At 33.1% G+C, this 14581-nt stretch overlaps 1 long non-coding RNA gene across 1 annotated transcript; it reads right to left on the bottom strand.

Annotated features, from left to right (window-relative positions):
* Window positions 1-2339: 2339 nt before the first annotated feature.
* On the bottom strand, window positions 2340-14581 carry LOC127732105 (uncharacterized). Its single transcript, XR_007996057.1, has 3 exons — window positions 14525-14581; window positions 6269-6575; window positions 2340-5103 (listed from the first exon to the last, which is right to left on the bottom strand). It is a non-coding gene; the product is annotated as an uncharacterized LOC127732105 (long non-coding RNA).

The raw sequence follows: 14581 nt of genomic DNA, 5'->3' as shown, positions 1-14581 counted from the left end.
GCACAATCCCTCCCGTTAGGGGTTTAGAATCATACCATCGTAAAATATACGAGAAGAACATAACCTGTATCATGCCAACAACTGGGTTTAGAATAAATGTGTTTATTTCAGATGCAAAGACCCTGTGAGTGAATCAATATTAATACCAAAGTATGCCATCTTTAATGAACTGACAACAGTATCATAACAATATCCCTCCTGAATAAGTCTGCTTAAAGGTTTGGTTAGCTTTTTTTAGTAAATGTTTTGACTAGTTTGTGATATCGAAAACCCTGGTGTAATAATTTTTCAGTAATACAGAGATTTCTTTCGTTTAATTCAAATACTTTGTTACATACACGAGCGATCGAACAAGTTGAGATATATAAACACCATAAGATTGTGACAAGGTCACATCACCATCTAGAAATGGATAATTAACAATAGGAAATGAAAAATCATCTCTTTTATCATAAATTTTGGTATTAAGCTTCCCGTTAAAGATATAGATATCAAGATCCAGGAAAGGGCAGTGTTCATTGTTAGTATTAGCTTTATTTCAAGTTAGTTCAGCAGCATATATCTCTTTAGTGTACATACTGAAGTCGCCATTATTGAGAGCCAATATATCATCCAAATATCTAAAAGTGTTATTAAATTTTTTTATCAGATATCGTTTCGATGGGTCTTTGCTAATTTTAGTCAAAAATTTAACTCATAACAATACAGAAACAGTTCCGCAATAAGTGGTGCACAGATAGTCCCCAAGGGAATACCCATAACTTGACGATATAAAGAATCTCCATAGCTAACAGAAATATTATCTAGTGAAAACTCAAGGACAGTTATAGTATCAAAGCAGGTCTAATTGACATAGTTATTTTGTTTGTCGTTACTAAACATTGACCTAAAAGAATTTGAACATATATATTTGCATTCTGACTTTTTAAATACCCATTGAATTAGGTGTGTGAATTTTTTCTTAATAAGATTATGAGGCAAAGTGGTGTATAGAGTAGAAAAATCAAAACTTTGAACAGATTCGAAATCACCAATATAAGCATGCAATTTATCAAGTACTTCCAACGAATTTTTGACACTCCAAAAGTAAATAATTCCACTATTTTCAAAAGCCTTATTTGAACAATTTATTATCAGGTTTTTGATTGTACCAAGTGTACTTGTAAGTTTTACGTCAAACAATAATGATATTATTAGCAGCCTTATCAGCCGGGACAAAATCAAATTCCTTGGCGAGTTCTTTTAGCTTAAGTTTGATACGAGAAATAGGGCTATTATGGTTGTTGTTGGGAGTGAAATGTTCGTTAAAAAAAGAGGGACGAAAAATACCAGAGGGACAGTCAAACTCATAGATCGAAAACAAACTGACAACACCATGGCCAAAAATAAAAAAGACAAACAGACAAATAATAGTACAGATGACACAACATAGAAAAACTAAAGACTAAGCAACACGAACCCCACCAAAAACTGGGGGTGATCTCAGGTGCTCCGGAAGGGTAAGCAGATCCTGCTCCACATGTGGCACCCGTCGTGTTGCTTATGTTATTACAAATCCGGTAAATAGTCTAATTCGGTAGGTCACATTCGTGAAAAGGAAAGGGTATTGTAGTTACGACATAAGGAACATATCCGATATCATCTGTGAAACGGTTATTCCATAACGGTCAACCAACTCGTGATGGCGTCTGTAAAATTTAAAATGTTGAATACGAATATCAACTATGTTCATTACACAGGCAAAAGTGCCACGCATGATATACGCACGAAGGCCAATACATGCGAAAGTCATGCGTGAATCATGCGTAAATCATGCGATATATAAAGTATGCGTAAATCGCATGATCCTCACGTGCGGTTTTCGCACGTATTTCACATGCGTGTATCGCATACTTTTTTAAACGCATGATTTACGCATGAAGGCTATTACAGGCGTAAATCATGTGTGAATCATGCGTAAATTGTGCGTTTTTTGAACTAATGGTTAAACGCATGATCTTCACATGCGCTTTTCGCACGTTTTGTTACATGCGTGTATCGCATAATTGTAAACGCATGATAAACGCATGAAGGCTAATTCTTGCGTTAGTCATGCGTCAAATATGCTCAATTTATGTAATTTCTGTACTTACTTCAATTTGATGATTATGGGTTCTGTTTTTTGCATGTATTTCAACATGTGTGTTATAACATATTGCAAATGAACAAATAACCTATGTTTATTAAACAATGCTTCAGTCATGTCTAAATAATGATTTTGGGTGTAAACTTACTAGCAACTTAAGGCATGATGTTGGAATGTATGTAATTGTCAGAGAAATTTTCAATTAAAATTCCAATTTGATGTTTATATACTAAGATTCAAACCTTTTAATAAATAAAATCATTCTTGACCATCATTATGTGGCAATTTTATAGCATATTGCTTCATCTAAGATTTTTTTTACCGATTGACTACAAAATGTTTGTCTCAGGGTGAACCTGAAAATGGTTAACAATGAAAAGCAGATTTTGTGACCCCCTAACAGAATCACTAGACATAATAAATTTTTAACCAGCAATATTTCATCTTAAATTTAGGAAGAACAATAATGAACATTTTTGATGATTCAGACTGTAAAACTTTAATTGTTCTTCAACTCTTTCTTTACAATATTTTACTTCAATGACAATAAATTGCATATAGAATTATGGTTTAAAAATGTTAATTATGATAATCATTGTAAGAAAATAAGTAATTCATTTGCAGAATTTTACAATACAAAATATTCAACTATATATTACTTTTTTATTTACCTGTAAAAACTATCAAACCTCAAATTCACTGAAACTATGAACTAATATTTATTTTGAAATATTCCAAATTAACTATTCAACCATAATTTTGGGTGACCAAATAAACATGTTATTTTCATAAATCAAAAAAAAAATACACCAAGTTCCAGGGATTTCATTTAGCATTTGTAATTTCCTATTAATAATTGCAGTCAAAGTTTGTTAATGTACATTTCTGTTTTTGAAAATATGTTATAAAAATATGAATACTATATAAAAGCCTTTCAGGTAACTTACACCTAAGATGTGACTAAGCTTTCATATAAAAAAAAATGTCTGAATGTCATGCCATAAAAGGCAATAAATAATCACAATTTGTAGATTTCACAAAATGAGAGTTTGGTGTCATAGAAAAGCATTTGCATGATGTGTTAATGGTACAACTTCAAAAGTGTTAAAAATCCCATAATAAAGTAAGAATTGTTTACTCAAAATGTTGTTATATAGTTTTCTGATATGATCATTACAGGTGAATAAAACATCTACAAGGTGTAATAATAATACAAAAATACTCAAATTCCACTATGTTTAAAGACTGTCAATTCAGCAATAAAACATCTCCAAATAAATAATTACATTTCATCCCTGTACATTTTGCAAGTATTTAGTTCAGCCATAATGAAAAAAAAAATGTTTGTATTCTTAATTAACATAAGCATTGCATACAGGTAGACTCACAAAGAATATGCAGTTTTTTCAAATTTAAATTTGTAAGTCTCATGAAGTGTAATAAATGTATAAACACTTTTCTTAAATATATGCATACCAAAAGTGGTATATAGTAATAAAATCTACACCTCACAATACACTTTTATCATTGTCCACCATTAAACATTTATACGCAATAATTCATGAATATCAGTCATAAGGCTGTTCAATTAAAATTACTTTTTAATTATTTTTAAAATGGGACACTATGTTGCTTCTGCTTGCAAAAGAAAAGAGGGTGCACTTTCATCCTGAATAGAATAATTGCAGGATTCATAAAACCGACATTAAGTAATGATTTCTAATAATTTGTAACAATTCCTTTCCATGGTTTACTAAAGTCTCATATCTCAACAAGTACAATCTATATTATAAATGAGAACATTCTATACAGAATTAAAATGCATTGATATAACATATGGAATAAAGTACAATTTACACGAAATAAAATGTCTACTTAAAATTAAATAACTGGATTTTGGAACACACATGTATCATATTTACATCTGAGAATAAAAACACTAATTTTTTGATGTCATTTTAAGTATTAGATTTTGAGTTAAAGTGTCAGCAACATAATATAAATGTTTTCTAAATTCGTCATAAAGAGGACATCTTGATTTAGCCAATTAAACCCGTAATACACTATCCGTTAAGCTTTGATTTTAGTTGACAAGAGTATTTTAATAGTCTAAGAAAAGTATTAAAAACACGAAATTAAACAAAAAAGTTAAAATCAGAGATCTATACAGTCTACTTGTAAAATTGACAAATATATAATCAGTTAAGGTAGATCAGGGTTCTCTTTACCAAAAAAAAAAACACAATAGAATTTTTACTATTTTGTCAATACATTTTTTATTGTCATTCCTTTTTGAATAAATATAATAAAAAATGTGGGTCACTTACATTTTTTCAAGCTTCAGGTTTAGAAAATTTTTCAGATTATCTTATTTATCTCCACTTAAATTACAAAGTTGGGCTAAACTTGAATCAAACCATAAAATATTCTGTTTTTTGTGAAATCATTTATCTGATATCATATAAAACACATAGTGTTCTTCATAAAAACAAGCAAAGTCTTGCAAATAAAATATCATCCCCTATAAGATGTGCATATAACAAAATATAATAAAGTCTTGCTGGGCTAATTTTTTTTCTGATTTTTAACAATCCAAGATAGAGGAAGACACCCAATCTACCTTAACATATTTTAACATCATGTGAAAATCTAAACTTGTTCAAATAATAGATCATATTAAAAGGAGAGTGATACCCAATTAATTTTTTTATATCTGTTTTCGCCTGCTCAAAAATTACTGTCTGAACACACTCTTTCTTGTGGCTTCCACCAGACAAACAGTCATGTATAATGCATATTTTTTGCAATACATTCTCTACTTTAATAAATTTGAAGTTATTTGATAATTTCAGTTTTACAGCTTGAAATCCCATCCTTTCATCCATTGAAAGTATTTCAAATAGTTGTACCTTCACAATTTGGAATATTTCCTGATCTCCTTTGATATGGTACCCCTCATTAAAAAGACCAATATATATCTGTAACAAAAAAAATTACATGATATCAAAACATACTAATGCTATATCTGTATCATAACCAACAATTCGATTTCACAATTACTAGGTAACACACATTTTTAAAGGTGAAAAAAATATACTGTTTTTAAATAATTCAGATGATTGTTATGTACAAAAGTTTTAGGAAAGGTGTTTTATTTTATCAACAAGCACTGAAAATGTAATGGTGTAAGTATTCTCCCTGCTGTCTGTGTAGAATATTCCCAAAGTATCCAAATGTATTCAGATTTGAAATTTTACAGTTTATTGACACACTGAAATTCAGTTTTACCTGAGTATACATTTCTTGTTACAATATGTTTCATTGATTCATTGATGTATACACCGACATTTCATTTTTCTGTAATATTATACAAGTATTGACTTTTGATTAAGTTGATACAATGATTTATCAACCCCAGAGATATGATATTCACCGAGGCCAACTGAAATCAAAAGTCAACAATTGTTTTATTTTATGACTTTTTATTCTTCTCCAATTTTCAAGTATTTGCTCAAGATAATGTTTAAACTGCTCCTTGTTTTTATACTAAATATTTCATGTACTTTTGCAGTTGCTAATTTTCATAAGTTGAAATATTCAATAAAGTTTATTAAAAACAAATGCACGAAAATCTAGAAGAGAAAAAATACATTGAAAACAAGAAGAAAAGAAAAAAAACTGGAATTTACTTGAAGACATAAAACTACGTCATTGACGTTGCCTTGGAATATCTATATTAAGGTACACTGACGCTGTTCCAAATCTTATATCAACCTCTCGTGTTTTTTGCCTCGGTGAATAAAACGTTTTATCACAGAGGATTTTATATGCTTTTAGCCAATGAGAAAAGAGAAAATTTATAGTCATATAATAACAGAATATTATTGCATGCATTTGTTATTGCAAATCCTTGACCTTTATCAAAATTTGAGAAATAATTAAAGTGATTGCAAAAATTTTATGAAGGAAAATTCACTACTGAAATGTAAATGCAAGATATTATTATTGTGAAATTTGTACTTACACATTTTATGAATTGATAAAAAAAAAACAACATCACAATAATTTCTGAATTAACAGTATTAATATCTGTATAAAACATACATATCATATCACTCAGTCTCATCTCCTTATTTTTATTACCTTAGCACTGTCATTTTCATCTTGGCAGTAGACAGGGTTACCCTGGTTAATTACTTCCCCATTCTGGCATTTTACAGCATGATATGATGTCATTACTAATTTACTGCTAGTCTCAATGCTGTAAACTAAAGCTGCATTCAGAATTTCATCATCAGTTATCTCCCTTATAACCACTTTTCTGTTTTCTGATCTTTCAGCCTTTATTAATGTAGCTTTCTTTATTTCTGTCCCATCTGTTCTTTGGCCTAAAAACGATTTAACCTCATTCTTGACAGACAAATTCCTAACACTGGATGAGGCTTGAACCCTGTGAGAATAATTGTCCTATTAATAACATTTAGTTTTGGAATTTCCATTCATAAAATCTTCTTTTTAAAATTTAATGACAAGTTGCTGGTGCATTTTTTTCCCTGATATAGTTTCCACATTCAATAATACTTCTATCTATGTTAGGTGACAAATGGATAGCTCATTTAGTGTTGATTGGTGCTGTAGAAAAAACATGACATAGCACTTTTGCATGATGAGGCATTACTACAGATCGTTAGAAAGATATTCATATTTTCTTTTATTGTAGTTAGTTATTAAATTTTATCCATTTTTGTGCTGCATCATTGAAAATATCCATTGTTGACCAATGAAGAGGAAGGAAATTATAGGATTTTTTTTTACATATGAAATAATTGGTTATTACATGTATCTGATTCTAACTAGGTAATGATGTATTTATCGGCAATTTGTACATTTTCCCTTTGATCTTACTGCCTATTATTTTCAAGATTATGGACAGGATTTGATACTCAAAATTCTAATGCAACATCGTTTGTAAGTTACATTTGATTGGATAACATCACCAATGTATATGGCATTAATTCACATACTAGAGACGCTTTCTAAATATTAGGCAACAACGTCATGTAACTAAGCATGCTACTTATATCTAGCTATAATTTCTCATGTTTCTGTCATCAAATGTTGATACCTTATAACTGTTTTCGTATGGCAATATCAAAAGCTGTACTATCTCGTCTTTTTACCAAAACCTGAACTGTTTGCTGATAAATGATAAGACTTCTATGTAAGTGTAGCTGTTTTATGTATAGGCTGGTGCGATTTAGAGCTTTAAAAATACTAGTGTCAAGCTATCCAGCAATTCTCATCCTGCAATTCTTTTTATAAAAAGCTATCCTGCAAATCGTCATCCTGCAATTGCGTTTGGAAAACTACTTGGGCGACCATTTTATTTTTCTTTAAAATCATAGTTTTTGACTTTTTTGTTCGAAAACAAGATTTATATAGAAAATCAAAGATTTTTATATCCCATAACAAAATTCTAACTTTAGTTTGAAGATTTCTAACTCATATTTACGGTTTTGTAATTACCATTTACAATAAATAAAATCATGATGACGATTCAAACAAAGTATTATCTGTTAAGTCCAGGATGTGATTCGTATTTACGCATGTTTTATCCACATTTGCAATTTTCAAAAACTCATATTAACGACTAAAAATGTAGAATTTGATATAAAATAAATTTTTTCATGGTAAACCGACAATATAACTTCTATTTGAAACTTCATAACTCACGTTTCCGACCCATTGCCTCGACAGTTCTGTGGCTAGGGATTATAGAGACTGCCCTAAAAAATAGCTATTAGATAGTACTACAGCGGGAGGGTAAAGAATTTCTGGGGTAAGCATTCTTAAAGGCCGAAAATGTCGTCCGAAACATGGAAATAAAGCCAAATTCGATAAAATACGCATTGGGGAAACCCACTTTCCGACCCATTGTCTCTGTAGTTCTTTATGGCTAGGGATTATAAACGCTGCCCTAACGTATAGCTATTGGATAGAACTACAACGTGAGGGTAAATAATTTCTGGGGTAAGCATTCTTAAAGACCGAAAATTTCGTCCGTAACACGAAAAAAAAGTCAAATTTGATAAAATACGCATTTGGGGTCATCCACTTTCTAACTCATCGCCTTGGCAGTTCTGTATGGCTAGGGATTATAGATTCTGCTCTAATAAATAGCTATTGGATAGTACTACAGCGGGAGGGTAAAGAACTTCTGGGGTAAGCATTCTTAAAGGCCGAAAATGTCGTCCGAAACATGGAAATAAAGCCAAATTCGATAAAATACGCATTGGGGAAACCCACTTTCCGACCCATTGTCTCTGTAGTTTTTTATGGCTAGGGATTATAAACGCTGCCCTAACGTATAGCTATTGGATAGAACTACAACGTGAGGGTAAAGAATTTCTGGGGTAAGCATTCTTAAAGACCGAAAATTTCGTCCGTAACACGAAAAAAAAAAGTCAAATTTGATAAAATACGCATTTGGGGTCATCCACTTTCTAACTCATTGCCTTGGCAGTTCTGTATGGCTAGGGATTATAGATTCTGCTCTAATAAATAGCTATTTAATAGTACTACATCGGGGGGGGGGGGTAAAGAATTTCTGGGGTAAGCATTCTTAAAGGCCGAAAATGTTGTCCGAAACATAGAAATAAAGCCAAATTCGATAAAATACGGATTGGGGAAACCCACTTTCCGACCCATTGTCTCTGTAGTTCTTTATGGCTAGGGATTATAAACGCTGTCCTAACGTAAAGCTATTGGATAGTACTACAACGTAAGGGAATGAATGTCTGGGGTAAGCATTCTTAAAGACCGAAAATTTCGTCCGTAACACGAAAAAAAAAGTCAAATTTGATAAAATACGCATTGGGGGTCATCCACTTTTAAACTCATTGCCTTGGCAGTTCTGAATGGCTAGGGATTATAGATTCTGCTCTAATAAATAGCTATTTGATAGTACTACAGCGGGAGGGTAAAGAATTTCTGGGGTAATTATTCGTTAAGGCCGAAAATGTCGTCCGAAACATGGAAATAAAGCCAAATTCGATAAAATACGCAATTGGGAAACCCACTTTCCGACCCATTGTCTCTGTAGTTCTTTATGGCTAGGGATTATAAACGCTACCCTCACGTACAGCCATTGGATAGTACTACAACGTGAGGGTAAAGAATTTCTGCGGTAAGCATTCTTAAAGACCGAAAATTTCGCCCGTAACACGAAAAAAAAAAGTCAAATTTGATAAAATACGCATTTGGGGTCATCCACTTTCTAACTCATTGCCTTGGCAGTTCTGTATGGCTAGCGATTATAGATTCTGCTCTAATAAATAGCTATTTCATAGTACTACAGTGGGAGGGTAAAGAATTTCTTGGGTAAGCATTCTTAAAGGCCGAAAAAGTTGTCCGAAGCATAGAAATAAAGCCAAATTCGATAAAATACGGATTGGGGAAACCCACTTTCCGACCCATTGTCTCTGTAGTTCTTTATGGCTAGAGATTATGAACGCTGTCCTAACGTAAAAATATTGGATATTACTACAAAGTGAGGGAATGAATGTCTGGGGTCAGCATTCTTAAAGACCGAAAATTTCGTCCGTAACACGAAAAAAAAAGTCAAATTTGATAAAATACGCATTGGGGGTCATCCACTTTTAAACTCATTGCCTTGGCAGTTCTGAATGGCTAGGGATTATAGATTCTGCTCTAATAAATAGCTATTTGATAGTACTACAGCGGGAGGGTAAAGAATTTCTGGGGTAAGCATTCGTTAAGGCCGAAAATGTCGTCCGAAACATGGAAATAAAGCCAAATTCGATAAAATACGCAATTGGGAAACCCACTGTCCGACCCATTGTCTCGGTAGATCTTTATGGCTAGGGATTATAAACGCTACCCTACAGTACAGCCATTGGATAGTACTACAACGTGAGGGTAAAGAATTTCTGCGGTAAGCATTCTTAAAGACCGAAAATGTCGCCCGTAACACGAAAAAAAAGAGTCAAATTTGATAAAATATGCATTGGGGGGTCATCCACTTTCCAACTCATTGCCTTGGCAGTTCTGCATGGCTAGGCATTATAGATTCTGCTCTAATAAATAGCTATTTGATAGTACTACAGCGGGAGGGTAAATAATTTTCTGGGGTAAGCATTCTTAAAGGTCGAAAATGTCGTCCGAAGCATGGAAATAAAGCCAAATTCGATTAAATACGCATTGGGGAAACCCACTTTCCAACCCATTGTCTCTGTAGTTCTTTATGGCTAGGGATTATAAACACTGCCTAACGTATAGCTAATGGAGAGTACTACAACGTGAGGGTAAAGAATTTCTGGGGTAAGCATTCTTAAAGACCGAAAATTTCGCCCGTAACACGAAAAATAAAAATTAAGTTTTATAAAATACGCATCGGGGGTCAACCACTTTCCAACTCAATGCCTTGGCAGTTCTGTATGGCTAGGGATTATAGATTCTACTCTTATAAATAGTTATTTGATAGTACTACAGCGGGAGGGTAAAGAATTTCTGGGTTTAACATTCTTAAAGACCGAAAATGTCGTCCGAAACATGGAAATAAAGCCAAATTCGATAAAATACGCATTGGGGAAACCCACTTTCCGACCCATTGTCTCGGTAGATCTTTATGGGTAGGGATTATAAACGCTGCCCTAACGTATAGCTATTGGATAGTACTACAACGGGAGGGTAAAGAATTTCTGGGGTAAGCATTCTTAAAGACCGAAAATGTCGTCCGAAACATGGAAATAAAGCCAAATTCGATAAAATACGCATTTGGGTCACCCACTTTCCGACCCATTGTCTCTGTAGTTCTTTATGGCTAGGGATTATAGACGCTGCCATAACGTATAGCTATTGGATAGTACTACAAAGTGAGGGTAAAGAATTTCTGGGGTAAGCATTCTAAAAGACCGAAAATTTCGTCCGTAACACGAAAAAAAAATGTCAAATTTGATAAAATACGCATTGGGGGTCATCCACTTTCCAACTCATTGTCTTGGCAGTTCTGCATGGCTAGGAATTATAGATTCTGCTCTAATAAATAGCTATTTGATAGTACTACAGCGGGAGGGTAAAGAAATTCTGGAGTAAGCATTCTTAAAGGCCGAAAATGTCGTCCGAAACATGGAAATAAAGCCAAATTCGATAAAATACGCATTGGGGAAACCCACTTTCCGACCCATTGTCTCTGTAGTTCTTTATGGCTAGGGATTATAAGCGCTGCCCTAATTAGTGACCATAATTTACTCATAGAAAAGGGTAGATATCTGAAAATACATCGAGTCCAAAGAACATGTATAACTTGTAAAACCTTAGAGGACGAAAACCAGTTTCTCCTCTACTGTCAAATTAATAATTTATTACGTATAAAACTTTTTCAGGACATCGCAATAAATAATCCTATATTTCCGAATCTGTCTGATACTGAAAAACTAGTAGTCCTGTTAGATCCTTCGAATACAAACCAAGTGAAAAAACAGGTTCCTTTATAAAACAGTCTTTAGGTCTGAGGACAAGGGACTCTTAGTTATTTTTGCGTGTTATATATATATATATATATATATATATATGTGTGTTCAACTCAGTTATTTTTTGTTGTTGTTATTTTTTGTTTTATGTCACAAGTATCATTTTACTTATATGACAATAAAAAATTATCATTATTTATATTTCAAAGAATCGAATGCTCGCATCTTAGGATGTTTACGCCAAAAAATCTATTACTAGTATATCTAAATCTAGTGTTATCTAATAACTTTTTCACGATATTCATTTTGACAGTCATACTGTGAAATGGCCGTCCATACTCTCGGCATCCTGTAAAGTAGTTCCTAACAAATAACAATATGTCTATGTTAAATGAGTTACTGATATTATCTGTATTATAGCAGATGTCTTGTGAAACAAAACTAAAAGAGTGTACTACGCATTTTTCGTGCAAGTGGCTTGCGCTTGAATATAATAAGATGGTGGGTTTATTTTTTGTAATCAATGTATGGCAAGCAAACAAAACATAAAATTAATTTAACCTATGGCGTACTATCACGTTGTAGTTGAACCCAATGCGTATTTTATCCCTAGCTATAAAGAACTACCGAGACAATGGGTCGTAAAGTGGGTGCCCGCAATGCGTATTTTATCGAATTTGGCTTTATTTCCATGTTTCGTACGAAATTTTCGGCCTTTAGGAATGCTTACCCTAGAAATTCTTTGCCCTCTTGGCGTAGAACTATCCAATAGCTATTTATTAAAGCAAAGTCTATAATCCCTAGCCATAAAGAACTGCCGAGGCAATGGGTTTGAACAAGTGGGTGACCCCAATGCGGATTTTATCAAATTTGACTTTTTTTCCGTGATACGGGCGAAATTTTCGACCTTTAAGAATGCTTACCCCAGAAATTCTTTACCCTCACGTTGTAGTACTATCCAATAGCTATTCATTAGGGCAGCGTCTATAATCCCTAGCCATAAAGAACTACCGAGACAATGGGTCGTAAAGTGGGTGCCCCCAATGCGTATTTTATCGAATTTGGCTTTATTTCCATGTTTCGTACGAAATTTTCGGCCTTTAGGAATGCTTACCCTAGAAATTCTTTGCCCTCTTGGCGTAGAACTATCCAATAGCTATTTATTAAAGCAAAGTCTATAATCCCTAGCCATAAAGAACTGCCGAGGCAATGGGTTTGAACAAGTGGGTGACCCCAATGCGTATTTTATCGAATTTGGCTTTATTTCCATGTTTCGTACGAAATTTTCGGCCTTTAGGAATGCTTACCCTAGAAATTCTTTGCCCTCTCTGCGTAGAACTATCCAATAGCTATTTATTAAAGCAAAGTCTATAATCCCTAGCCATAAAGAACTGCCGAGGCAATGGGTTTGAACAAGTGGGTGACCCCAATGCGGATTTTATCAAATTTGACTTTTTTTCCATGATACGGGCGAAATTTTCGACCTTTAAGAATGCTTACCCCAGAAATTCTTTACCCTCACGTTGTAATACTATCCAATAGCTATTCATTAGGGCAGCGTCTATAATCCCTAGCCATAAAAATGGAACTACCGAGACAATGGGTCGTAAAGTGGGTGCCCCCTATGCGTATTTTATCGAATTTGGCTTTATTTCCATGTTTCGTACGAAATTTTCGGCCTTTAGGAATGCTTACCCCAGAAATTCTTTGCCCTCTCGGCGTAGAAATATCCAATAGCTATTTTTTAAAGCAAAGTCTATAATCCCTAGCCATAAAGAACTGCCGAGGCAATGGGTTTCAACAAGTGGGTGACCCCAATGCGGATTTTATCAAATTTGACTTTTTTTCCGTGATACGGGCGAAATTTTCGACCTTTAAGAATGCTTACCCCAGAAATTCTTTACCCTTACGTTGTAGTACTATCCAATAGCTATTCATTAGGGCAGCGTTTATAATCCCTAGACATAAAGAACTACCGAGGCAATGGGTTTGAAAGTGGGTGACCCAGTTTCAAATAGAAGTTGTATTGTCGGGTATACCATGAAAAAATTATTTTACATCAAAATTCTTTATTTTAAGTCTTTAATATTAGTTTCGAAAGTCGCAAATGTGGGTTAAACATGCGTTAATACGAATCACATCCTGGACTTAACAGATAATACTTTGTTTGGATCTTCATCATAATTTTTTTATTGTAAATGCTAATTACAAAACCGTAAATATGAGTTAGAAATCTGCAAACTAAATTTAGAATTTTGTTAATTGGATATAAAAAACTTTGATTTTCTGTATAAATATTGTTTTCGAATATGATTTTAAAGAAAAATAAAATTGTCGCTCAAGTAGTTATCCAAACGCAATTGCAGGATGACGAATTGCAGGATAGCTTTTTATAAAGAGAATTGCAGGATGGGAATTGCTGGATAGCTTGACACTAGTTTTAAAAATGATATATACACTTGTTTAGTTGTGTAATAAGTGTATGTGTGTGCATGTGTGTGTCATCGGTGTGTGCTGTATACGATTGAACGTTTTTATTTTATTATGATAAATCATTTTTTACATACAACATGTACAATTATATTCGCTGATTTGATCATGTCCCATATTTAAAATCTTACCTAACTAAAACCAATATGGGACCAATATGGTCTTTGTCGATAAATATAAACATTTAAATGTCCTATATTGTAAAAATTCCACGAAGCATTGAAATTGAGATGCAGTTTTATATTAAAAAATACATGTGACCACTTTCAGAAAGTGGATGAAAATTACAATGTCTATATTTATACTATAGTTTATAGCTGTATGTGTCTATAAATATAAACTGGGGAAATGGAAAATATGAAGAGATCTTATACAATGTAGGCATAACATTAAAAATAGTTAAATTTTGCACACTTACGCAATTTCAATTAAGATGAAATCATCACTGGAAGACAACGAAACAACAGATCTGTGA

The sequence above is a fragment of the Mytilus californianus genome, unplaced genomic scaffold (assembly GCF_021869535.1).
Source record: "Mytilus californianus isolate M0D057914Y unplaced genomic scaffold, xbMytCali1.0.p SCAF_22, whole genome shotgun sequence".
Taxonomy (NCBI): Eukaryota; Metazoa; Mollusca; class Bivalvia; order Mytilida; family Mytilidae; genus Mytilus; species Mytilus californianus.
This window is presented reverse-complemented; position numbering and strand designations above follow the sequence as displayed.